Source organism: Empidonax traillii, unplaced genomic scaffold (genome assembly GCF_003031625.1).
Source record: "Empidonax traillii isolate 1590-97213 ecotype Southwest subspecies unplaced genomic scaffold, ASM303162v1 scaffold342:size1861417, whole genome shotgun sequence".
Taxonomy (NCBI): domain Eukaryota; kingdom Metazoa; phylum Chordata; class Aves; order Passeriformes; family Tyrannidae; genus Empidonax; species Empidonax traillii.
The window spans coordinates 1023641-1034272 of record NW_020955535.1 but is presented as its reverse complement, the minus strand read 5'-3'; the positions used below and the strand labels follow the sequence as shown (position 1 = coordinate 1034272).

General features: G+C 45.9%; 1 protein-coding gene across 1 annotated transcript in view; it reads left to right on the top strand.

The window, feature by feature from the left end:
• The first annotated feature begins 4220 nt into the window (after nt 1–4220).
• Nucleotides 4221–10632, top strand: part of PTK2 (protein tyrosine kinase 2) — a 188318-nt gene continuing 181906 nt past the window's right edge. Inside the window, exon 1 of the mRNA XM_027892225.1 lies at nt 4221–4347. The gene's annotated coding sequence lies outside the window, so the exon portion shown is untranslated. The remainder of the gene's footprint in view (nt 4348–10632) is intronic.

The window sequence follows — 10632 nt, the reverse complement described above, 5'->3', positions numbered from 1 at the left end:
TTTTTTTTTTTTTTTTTTTTTTTTTTTTTTTTTTTTTTTTTTTAAATTTTCCCAAATCCCCCTGCATTTCATCAGCACAGCTTGAAATAGCCCTGCAGTTCAGAGCTACCTGCTCGTTCTGGTTGCTTTAATGAATATTTCCCATCCTGCAGAAGAGGGGAGGATGCCTGACTGCAGCTGTGCTCCCAAACAGCGGAAAAGACTTGATGTCTTCAGAGCCATTACCCCCAGTTCTAAGCACTTAATAAAAGGAAAGACAATACATGCCACACTGTAATGAAATTTCCTACCTTTTTGTTTATACCAGTGCAGCCCAAGTTTAATAATCACTGTAAATTAAATGAGGTAACGGCATGGACTGCACAAATAATACCCCCAGTATTATACTGGATGTCTTACCTCAATATTAATCATTCCCTAATAAGTTCGAGGGCATAGTTGTCTTTTCCACCTACCAACAACCTCTGGGTAGACAGGGCAGGCAAGAAAATTATTTTACTTTTCTGCACGAGTTCTCAGGAATCGGAAGAAAAGAGGAATCTTGGAAGACAAAGGAGCAAGTCACAACTTATAAAAGCTTAGCTGTGTAAAGATTTAGGTTAATTACCAAACCTTTCCCTTAGTTAATTGAGAAAAATAGGGGTAATCAGAGAGTGATTCCCTGGATTCTCAATAAGTAGGATGGATGGACGGATGGAGGAGCTACTGCAAGTGCCTTTCTCGTTAGTTTGGATGAGTTCCTGAAGTTGGAGGCGGGGAAGGAGGGCAGAGATTTGTATGTGGATGCCTCATAGTCCTTACAGAAGCCGTGACAATCATCCTGCTCGTGCCTCCTGACTTCCTGCTGAAATGAACACTTTGGATTATCAAGTAACTTTTCACTGGACGTCACCACAGCTCCCCTCTCCCAGCTGAGTGCTCAAATCATCAGCTTTTATGGAACTTTCTCTATATTTGACTAAAAATTGCATTCCGTACCATGAGAAAGATTCAACAGCACTTTTATCAGTGTGTTGCTGAAGGTTTCTGCTTTTACAAGCATTTAGCTGATGAAAAAAAAGAAAGAAACAAGAAACCAACAAGAAATTGTCACCAAGACCTGAAACAGAGACTTTTCAGGAATTGCTACAAACCATCATTTTGATAGATTATTCTGGGCTTGCTCTCATCCCATTAAAACCAGTGGGAAAGCTGAATTCCAGGGAGTTCAGGCAGCATCCTTCTTTCCCATATGCAAATTTTGTAAAAATAAAAGGCAGAACAGAATTTAAGGATCAGATTCGCAGCTCTACCATTGCTCTGGCTTTATTCTGTCTCCTCCATAAATCACCCACATATCTCTGAAGAGCTTTTCCACCTGTAAAGTGGAGAGAATTGGTACGGTGATGTTGCCCAGAGAAACTGCAGAGTACGAACACATCAATAATAACTATTTATTAAAGAAAGGACATCTGAAAAGCCACCTAAATGAAGGAAGTTTAGTAAAGCTGCATATCATATCAATAGGACAGACTGTGCACAGCACAAAGGAGGTACTGCTGCCCTCCTGAACGTGTAGGACACAGCTCTGGAGAGGAGGCCTGTTCATCCACTGGATAACGTGTGAATTTGGCAACTCAAATAATGTCTCAGCCCTCCAGTGTGAAAAATGGGAACAACTATCTTCTTCACAAGAGGCTTCGCTCAGAGGCTACAGCACTTCAACATCTTTGGATGAAGGCTGAGACAGAGGAGAAATGAGCAGTGACTGGGATCAAATGCTGGGAAGGGTCATTTAATGCAATTCCCCGCTGATGAAACTCCATTTTCCCATCTACTTTCTCTATTTATTCTGTATTTCCAGTATTTATACCACCCCTTCCCTGTATATTAATCAGAGCACAGACTCCTGTTTTACTCATGCATTTCCTTCCATTTTTGCTATCCCAGTCCTCAAGAGCATTTGATTTTTCCTGTGTGTTACCATCCTCTTTATTGATGTCTCCCAACTTTCTGTCATCAGTAATTTTAATTAGCACATTTCTATCTTTTCTGGCAGGAGCATCAATAGTGATCTCAAGACCAATAATTATAAAATAACTGAAATCATTCTTCCTTCCTTCCTTCCTTCCTTCCTTTCTGCACAGTGGTCCAGCTTCAGTAGAAAGGGTAGGGTGTATTTTCTATCCTGTCTCCAGGATATCCAACAGCCTGCTGGTTGGAGGACCCTCCTCTAATGGCCCAGCATTTCTGTAAAGGATTGATGGGAATACTGTACTGCTGTTTAAAAGAGAGTTTCTAGGAATGATTTTTACATGGGGCTTAATGCATTTGCATCCCATCCAGAGCTTACCTAATGGATTCGCTCCTGTAGGGGCTTGGGGGATTTTAGGTGGGATCCAACTGAAAAACTGTATTCGCAGTCCAGGTCCCTGCTTGTTCTGCATCTCTACCTTGAGTTTCTTTATAGTGCCTGGAAAACTTATAAACATAGGCAAGTTTAGGAGTGTGGTTTGGTTACCCTGAAGTAAACTGCCCATGTTTGATCAGTGAAATCACATCCCAAATGCCACTGATTATATTGACTAATTCTCCATCAACCCTAAGGCAGCCCTGTAGGCTCAGCTGCAGATAGGCTTAAACCAAAGCAAGATGCAGTCCAGGAGCTGGACTTTATGATCCTGGTGGGTCCCTCCAGTTCCCAGACACCCTGTAACTTCCAGAGGTGGAGGTTCAGGATCCATCCAAGCTCCAGCAGCCGGGGGCTTGAGAAGATCTCCTGGTCTCAGGAGAACAAAATCCAAGTTCAGCTACCTCTAGAAAGAAGTAAGTGATAGACTGAGACATTTCAAATGGTTGTTTCACAGAATCACAGGCTCATTCAGGTTGGAAAAGACCTCTAAGATCATCGAGTCCAGCTTGTGACTGATCACCACCTTGACAACTAAACCACAGCACTAAGTGCCACATCCAGTCATTTCTTGAATACATCCAGGAATGGTGACTCCAACCAGTTCCCTGGGCAGCTCCTTCCAATGCTTGACAACCCTTTCCGTGAAGAAATTCTTCCTGATGTCCAACCTGAACCTTCCCTGGTGCAGTTTGAGGCCATTTCCTCTTGTCCTGTTGCTGGTTGCCTGGGAAAAGAGGACAACCCCCAAATTTCACCTGGAACACCGTGTCCAGTTCTGGGCTCCTCAGCACCAGAGAGATGTGGAGCTCCTGAAGCAGGTCCAGTGGAGGGCAACTAAATATGATTAAAGGACTGGAGCATCTCTCTCATGAGGAAAGGCTGAGGGAACTGGGGCTGTTCAGTCCCAGGAAGAGACGACTGAGAGGGGACCTCCCCCATGTCTGTGAGTGTCTGCAGGGAGGGGGCAGAGGATGGACCAGGCTCTGCTCGGGGGAGCTCAGCAACAGGACAAAAGGCAACGGGCAGAAACTCATGCCCAGGAAGTTCCACCTGAGTATCGGGAAGAACTTCTTTACCCTACTGTGCAGGGACAGAGCACTGGACAGGTTGCCCAGAGAAGGTGTGGAGTTTCCCTTACTGGAGATATTCCAGAACCGACTGGACGCAATCCTGTGCCGTGTGCTCTGGGGTGACCCTGTTGGACCCACTGTGGTGCCTTCCAACCCGACTCATTCCGTGACTCTGTGACATTTTCTTTCGAGGAAAATTTACTTAAACATGAGCACAAAGTTTGAGCGATCATTGGTCGTCAGGTATAAGCTAAGTCTGAAGTCACAGAATCCCGGAATGGGTCAGGCTGGAAGGGACCACAGCGGGTCATCTGGTCCAACTCCCCTGCTCCAGCAGGGTCACCCCGGAGCACAAGGCACAGGATCGTGTCCAGACGGTCCTGGAATGTCTCCAGCGAGGGAAACTCCTCAACTGGAACATCCCAGTGTCGCAACAAGAGAACCGCTGTGCCAGCCGGTGCCACCGAGCGAGGGCGAGGGGTTAAACTTCGCCTCTTCCCGAGCGAATCCGCCAGATTCCGCCAGGATCCGCGCTGCCTCGGGGAGAGAGGGAAGGAGGGAGAGAGGGAAGGAGGAAGGGAGGGAAGGAGGGAGCAGGTGAGAGCAGAGCCGCGAGTGGGGAAGGGAAGACGGGACCTCTCCCTCGCCCGCTCCCTGAGGGGCGGCACCGTGCCCCTCCCGCGGCCATGTTGTGGGGGGGCCGCGGCGCATCCCATGGTGCAGCGCGCCGGGAGGGCGGGGAGACCGGGAAGGAGGGAGGGAGGGAAGGAGGGAGGGAGGCGGCACTGCCCGCGCAGACCCTCCGGAGCCTTCTGCTCCTGCTCCTCCTCCGCTGCCGCTCCTGCTCCTGGCCGCGGCCCCGGAGGCGGCCGTGCCCGCAGCGCGGTGAGTGTGGGCGGCGGGGGCTGCCCGGGGAGGGCGCGGGCGGAGCGGCCCCAGTTTCGCATCGCGGGGAGGGGGCGCAGCGGGGGCAGCGGCGGCTCCTTCCTTGTCTACCCCCCACACCCACCCGGGCTCGTGGAGCGGCGGCGGCTCCGCAGGCGAGGGAAGGTTGTCCCCGGTGCCGCCCGTTCCCGTGTCCCCGGGGAGGGGCCGCCGCGGACACCGGGGCGCAGGAGGGTGGGCTGGGGGGGTCTCCGGGCAGAGCCGCTTCCCTCGCTCGGGAAGGGCAGGCTGGGAAGGGGATGGGAGAGGAGGAGGAGGCTGCGGGGAGAGGTCATCGGTGCCCCGCCTGCCCCGTCCCCCTCCCGGGGGGGACCCGGCCGCCCCCTCCGCCCTGCCCGCCCCGCATTCCCGGCCGGTCCCACCGGATGTGTCGGGAGGCGGCGAGGTGGAGCGGGACGGTCCGCAAAGTAAACAAAGGGAAGGGAGGAGGAGGAGGAGGTGTCCCCTCGCTGCCGGAGCCGGGCTGTGCCGGGCTTTGCCCCTTCCCCTCCCCAGGCGGGCGCGTAAATCCGCGGCTGCCTCTCGGAGCCGGGGTGGGAGCGCAGGGGAAGTGGTTGAGGTTCCTTCTTTTTAGGGTTTGGTGTTTTGTTGATTTTTTTTTTTTTTTTTTTTAAGATGTATGGAGGTTTATTTTTTGTTTGCCCTCTTGCTGCTCTCACTGGGACGGTGTGATCGGGGAAGGCAATCGGGGGCAGCGCTTTGGTCCCCAGCCCTTAACCCGGGCACAGCCCCCGGCGTCTGGAGCGGGGAACGGGAGCAAGCGCTCCCTCAGCGTGGCTTTTGGGCGACCCGGTGGTGACACACAAGTTGGGTCAGATGGAGGAGCCTTTGCACTTCTTGGAGAAATCTGATATTTTTTTCTTTATGCGGTTGTAAACCTGATTTTTGGAGTACAGTGAGAACTGCACTCCCGCAGCTGTAACAGGGGATCGTTCTGCTCAAATCCCCGCGACTAATTCTGAAGCATGTGCTGTACATTGCCAGTTCTCACATCCATTCTCTCCCCAGACCTCCTGTACTCAGATGATGCTTTTTTGGAACAAGGGGGAGTCTTTTCTCTTTGATTTCCTGTTCTTTTTTGTTGTTGTTTGCTGGCTGAAGCACTGTTCCCTGTATCGTTTCTGTGTTAGCTGGCTTGCAGTCAATCCTATTCCAGTGCTGAGTGTATCCTGCAGGCCCTGGCATTGGAGCAGCATCAGCCTGCAGCTCAGTTTTTGGCAATTTCGCTGGGGTGAGATACAGTGCTGTTGTAAATGCATGGAATAAAAAGTTCACTTGAAAGGAGAAACACTTGGAGATTCATATTGAATTATTTAATGTAAAGGTTAGCTTAAAAGTGATGTGGTATTGCAGTGTCCCTTTAAAATCCACACTCCTTTGGCCTTTTGTTGTTTAGGTTTTTTTTTTTTTATTATTTCCACTGTATTAATTGGGAAAGTCCCACATTCCTCGAAGCTAATCTGCCTTTATCGTCTCTGGTTCCTTTAAACCTGAGTAAGGTCAAGAGCACAACTGGATTGGGGCCAGAAGTAGTAGAAGTTATATAGTTATTTGGAACAGTTTGTTATCTCACTGACGTTGTCCAAAATTCCACCACTTCCTTTTTCCACCTGGCCCATTTTTTGTTGCCCCCTGAAATCAGGTTGTTATCCTACTTCCAGTCTTTGTTGGAACACCTTTGCCTGTGTGGTGTGATTTGGGATGGGGACCACAGCCCTTGGAGTTCTCGAGTCAAATTTTGTGGCTGAGATTCTGTACAGAATGTGTGTGTGTGTACCTTTGAAATCGATCCAGGCAGTAAATTTCATGGACCTAAAATCAGGTGTCCTGTTAATAGAACAAACAAACAAAAAAAAAAAACCCCAAAGAAGGAGGGGACTGTAAACTGGACTGTAAACTCAGCAGGCAATTCAACGAGAGAAAAAGAGTTCTGAGATTAATTTGTCTTTTGTGCTTTTATGTCTTAAATGCAGTTTTTGTAGAACATGGCTGGGATTGATGTTTGTGTTGGTTGACCTTTTATTTTTCAGGAAGGTTAAAATGTACACATGAAAAGGAAAATGACATCGTGCTTATTTGCCAGAAGCTCTAAGCTTTGTTTGGCCTCAGCCTTGGATGTTATTAAAGGTACTAAGTATACGTAGTGACACAGCAATCAACTAGTAATATATTGGAATACTTCATCCAGAAGGGGATATTCTTAGAATGGCACTCCTGTGTCTTGAATGTGTAATTTGCTGAAAGAGCATTAAAAATGGTTTTGACTTCTGGGTATCTGGTGATGTGATCTGGTATCTCTGCTCCAGAGCATGTTATGTGTTGTGGAAAGGGCTTATTTTTGGTAATACAATTGTTCACCACATGATGACTAATGAATGGGGGATCTTGGTTTTGTGAGCTCCACCGAGCTGACAGATATTTTGGGGGATGACAGGAGAGAAAAGCAGGAGTGCTTTTTAGAGATTAGGTAGTAAAACAGGTGGCTTTGATGGGTCAGGAGGTTGTCTTCTGTTTTTGAATGCATCTATAAATGTGGTAGGGGTTTTTGTCAGCAAGAGGGTAGCTCAAGAATCAATAAGATTTTTATTTCTTGCCATTTGTATAACAAAACGAGCATGTTTGTCTTCCCCTGGTAGGCATTGCTGTGTGTAGCAGTATGTTCTTTATTTTGATATAAGATTGATAGTAACAGGCTATTCCCATTCATTTTATATATTTATTGATTTAGAGAAAAGTTCTTTTCACTATAAGAGAACTTTGTCTTCTCAAAGTGCAGTTTTGAAGAATGCTGGTAACTATTAATAAGTTGTAATTTTGCTGTTAAATCTATATAAACCCATACAAGACACAAATAGTATTTTTTTTGTCTTAAATTGAACATTTGTACCTTTACATTTGATGCAGACTATTGCAAAAAGTGTATCTCTGTGTTCTCGATCCGTTAAATTTCACTAAATGGGCTGAAGGTATTTAAAAAGGACACTCTTCCGCTGGAATTCATCTTCCACATTTGTTTCCTTGTGCCACAGCTGCCACTCTGGGATGGTAGCAGTGCAAACATGGGATTTATTTACTTCTTACCAGAAAGCTTCTTGAGTCCTCATTTGGGAGAGCTGTCAGGGAAGTTTGACTGACGTTTGGCTCCATCAGATGTGGTTTCCAGACTAAATGTGTGTTTCCTCTTATCTTGTGTCAGTGCAGTTTCTGAAGTTTCAAGTGCCATTGAAAGCGTGGACATACTGACTTAATTTCTTGGGAAGGTTTTAATTAGAGGTCAGGATTTTAAAAACTGCAGCAAACAAACCCTTACTGTATGACTTTGAGCTCTTGTATTTTGAAAGAGAGCAGAAATGGTATAGGAACACTCCAAAAGTCAGTTTTGAACGCATTTTTTTAGCACCTGAGCTAAAGTGGTTCTTGTCTTCCTGAATAGTAACTTCTGCAGGATAGTTGTGTGCTAAAAGCTGTCTTTTTTATTGTAAATGTTTAGGGGAAAAAAGCCCCCAGAACAGGATGCAGATCAATGCAAGATTAGAGTTTGTAAATTGTTAGCAATTTCAAGTGTGTCTCTTGGTTTGTATATAGGCTGCCACTTAGGAGCCTTGGAAATCCAGTGTGTTCTACCACAGCGTTCCATGAGTGTGGTTTATGGTGTCTGTAACAAAAACATAAAGCTGAAAGAAAGGGAAATTAAGTGGAAAACCTGATATCTGAGTAACTCTGGTTTTTTAATAGGTTTTTCTGGTGTAGGAGAGGAAGAACTTCAATGGAGATGATCAGGTAGATCTTTCTGAAAGCTCTTGTTGCTCATGTCCTGCTCTCTATTTTGAGGCAATGGTTAATGGCTAATCAAAAAAAACTGTTAAAGAAAGTGGCTGTTTCAGGACTGAACAGCTTAAAAACCTGCAGGTTTGGAATTGTAGGCTTATATTTTTATTTTCCCTATCCCATTCTTTTGCAACTTGTGTTCTTTCCACCGTGCAGGCTTCCTAAGATAGGAGTTTGCTGTTTGTTCAGCATTAAGTGTTCCTGATACTGGGATGCAAGTCTTGTATTTGGGCAGACTGAGTGTTAGGTCTTTTATTAAAACAAACAAACAAAAAACCAAAAATGCAAATCACAAAAATAATCAAACAACCAAAAGCACAAAAAACTCCAGGCGGCTTGGTCTGATTTTTCTGGCTTTGTATTTAAAGCAGACACACGAGAGACAGCTGTGACTACCCAGGTGTGTGGGAGCTTTCCAAACATCCCCTTGCAAATTTTAGCAGTTCATGCACCTTTCAGCACGTCAGAGGTGGCAGGAGAAGCACAGAAACTGATGCTCTCTGGCTCTGATGGTGCTCGAAATGTGGAGATGCAGATCAGTGGTGGTGTCAGTGGGTCGTCAGTTAGGATGAAACTGGAGAACAGTTTCTGAAATCTGATTTATAATGTTTGGATGCAACTTGTGTCAAGTGAAAATCGGAGCGGAAGATGTAAATAACAAATGCTGAAGGCAACAGGCTTTGTTAGAGAACATCTGACTCACTGGCATTAGTGTGAATTTTGGGGGCATTTAAATTTCCTTCAGCTCTGCAGCGCTCCGTGGCTGAGCTGGTAAAACTCTCCTGGACTGGATTTCCTTTGTCCCCTATAACTTCAAGACTTTTTCCCTCACCTTCTCTCTGCCCTTTTTTGTCGTGTTCAGTGCAGAAGGGGCATAAGGAAGACATTCAAGTAGCTTTTGTGAGCTTGTTATTGCATGGAAGCGTTACTTTTTGTTTTCCCTCTGGGAAGGGGACCTGACAAACACTCAACTCCCAACTCTGTTTCTTTTTTGCTTCAGGCTTCCAACTTGCGAGAATGTAATATAGGTCAGTTTAGAGTTAATCCTCAAGATTAATCTAGACCCTTTCCCTGCCCATGGAACTGTAATTTAACTCATTTTGAGACCCTGGACTAATTTCCTTCCTTTTGCCCAAAAATGAACAAGGAAAACGTGGGCATCAGTGTCCTGCAGACAGCAGTGGGACGTGGCACGTTCTGTGCCAGTGCTGTGGTGCCAGGTACACTGAGCAATAAATTTTGGAAGCATTTAGCCAGGGTGTGTGTCAGGAGTCCCTGCACGAGGCACTTGTTGCCTTTGCAGAGGTCGAAGTGGCTGAGGGGGTTCCCAGAGCCGGGACGGGGAGATGGAGGTCAGAGGGCTCTGCTGACTCTGAGCTGCTCCTGCTTCCTGCTGCCAACCCCGGGCCTTGCATTGTTTACCCACACATGAAAATGTGCAATTCCTGCTTTTGTTTTATTTTGGTTTGGGGGAGGGCAGAGGGAGCGAACCAGCGGAACCTCTAAAGTGTCTTTGGAAGGCGGAGATAAGTTTTCCTTTAGTCCCACTGAAGCTCCTGGGAAGGATTCGAAGCAGCAGATGATTTTTTTTTTTATTTTAATTTTTTTTTTTCTCAATAGGAGAAGGAGGAGCTGCTGCTCTGTCCTGTTTTCTTGCTGCAAATAATGGGGTTGCAGGGGGGTACCAGAGGTCTGGTTTAGCAGCAGCTCAAAATGAGTTAAATGATATATTTTGCAGCTGTGAATGCAGGTACCTACTTCTTTTCCCAGGCCTTTAACACTGCATGGAGTGTTTACTGATACAATCCATGGGATGTACAGTAGCCAGTGAGGTTTCTGCTCCATCAGCATTTGATAAATAATTTCCTAGCAGTGCCTTCAACATTACTGTTATTGAAGGTACTGGTGAGAGACTTATAAATCCCAATGTCTGAGTTACACCCAGTGGTGGAGATTTACATCAATCAATACCTGTTTCATCCTGTCTTTTGTAGGTTTTATGTTCAGTGTGAACGCTGAGGCAAGTTTGTTCTCAGTAATACTCTGTAGCTTTGAGATTCAGAAATTCTGTGATCTTCAAAAGAGAATTTCCTCTTACTGATTTTAGGCAATCTTTTAAATTCTTTTTCTGTGGAAGATAGCATGAAAACATAAAATCTATCCCCATTTTCTTATTTGCACGTAGGTATCGCTTCCTGATTTCCATTTTTTTTGAACGAGGCAGTTCTAATCTTCCTGTCCTTTGAGGGGAAAATTGTCTCTGTTCCGTTTTAGAATACTGGAATTTTTATTGCTCACTTTTTTTCAAGTAAAGGTTAATACAGAAAGAAGAAAAAGTTAGTGTTTAAAAGAGTACAGTTCCTTTTTATTTTTGGTTAACCAACCAAGTTGTTTACC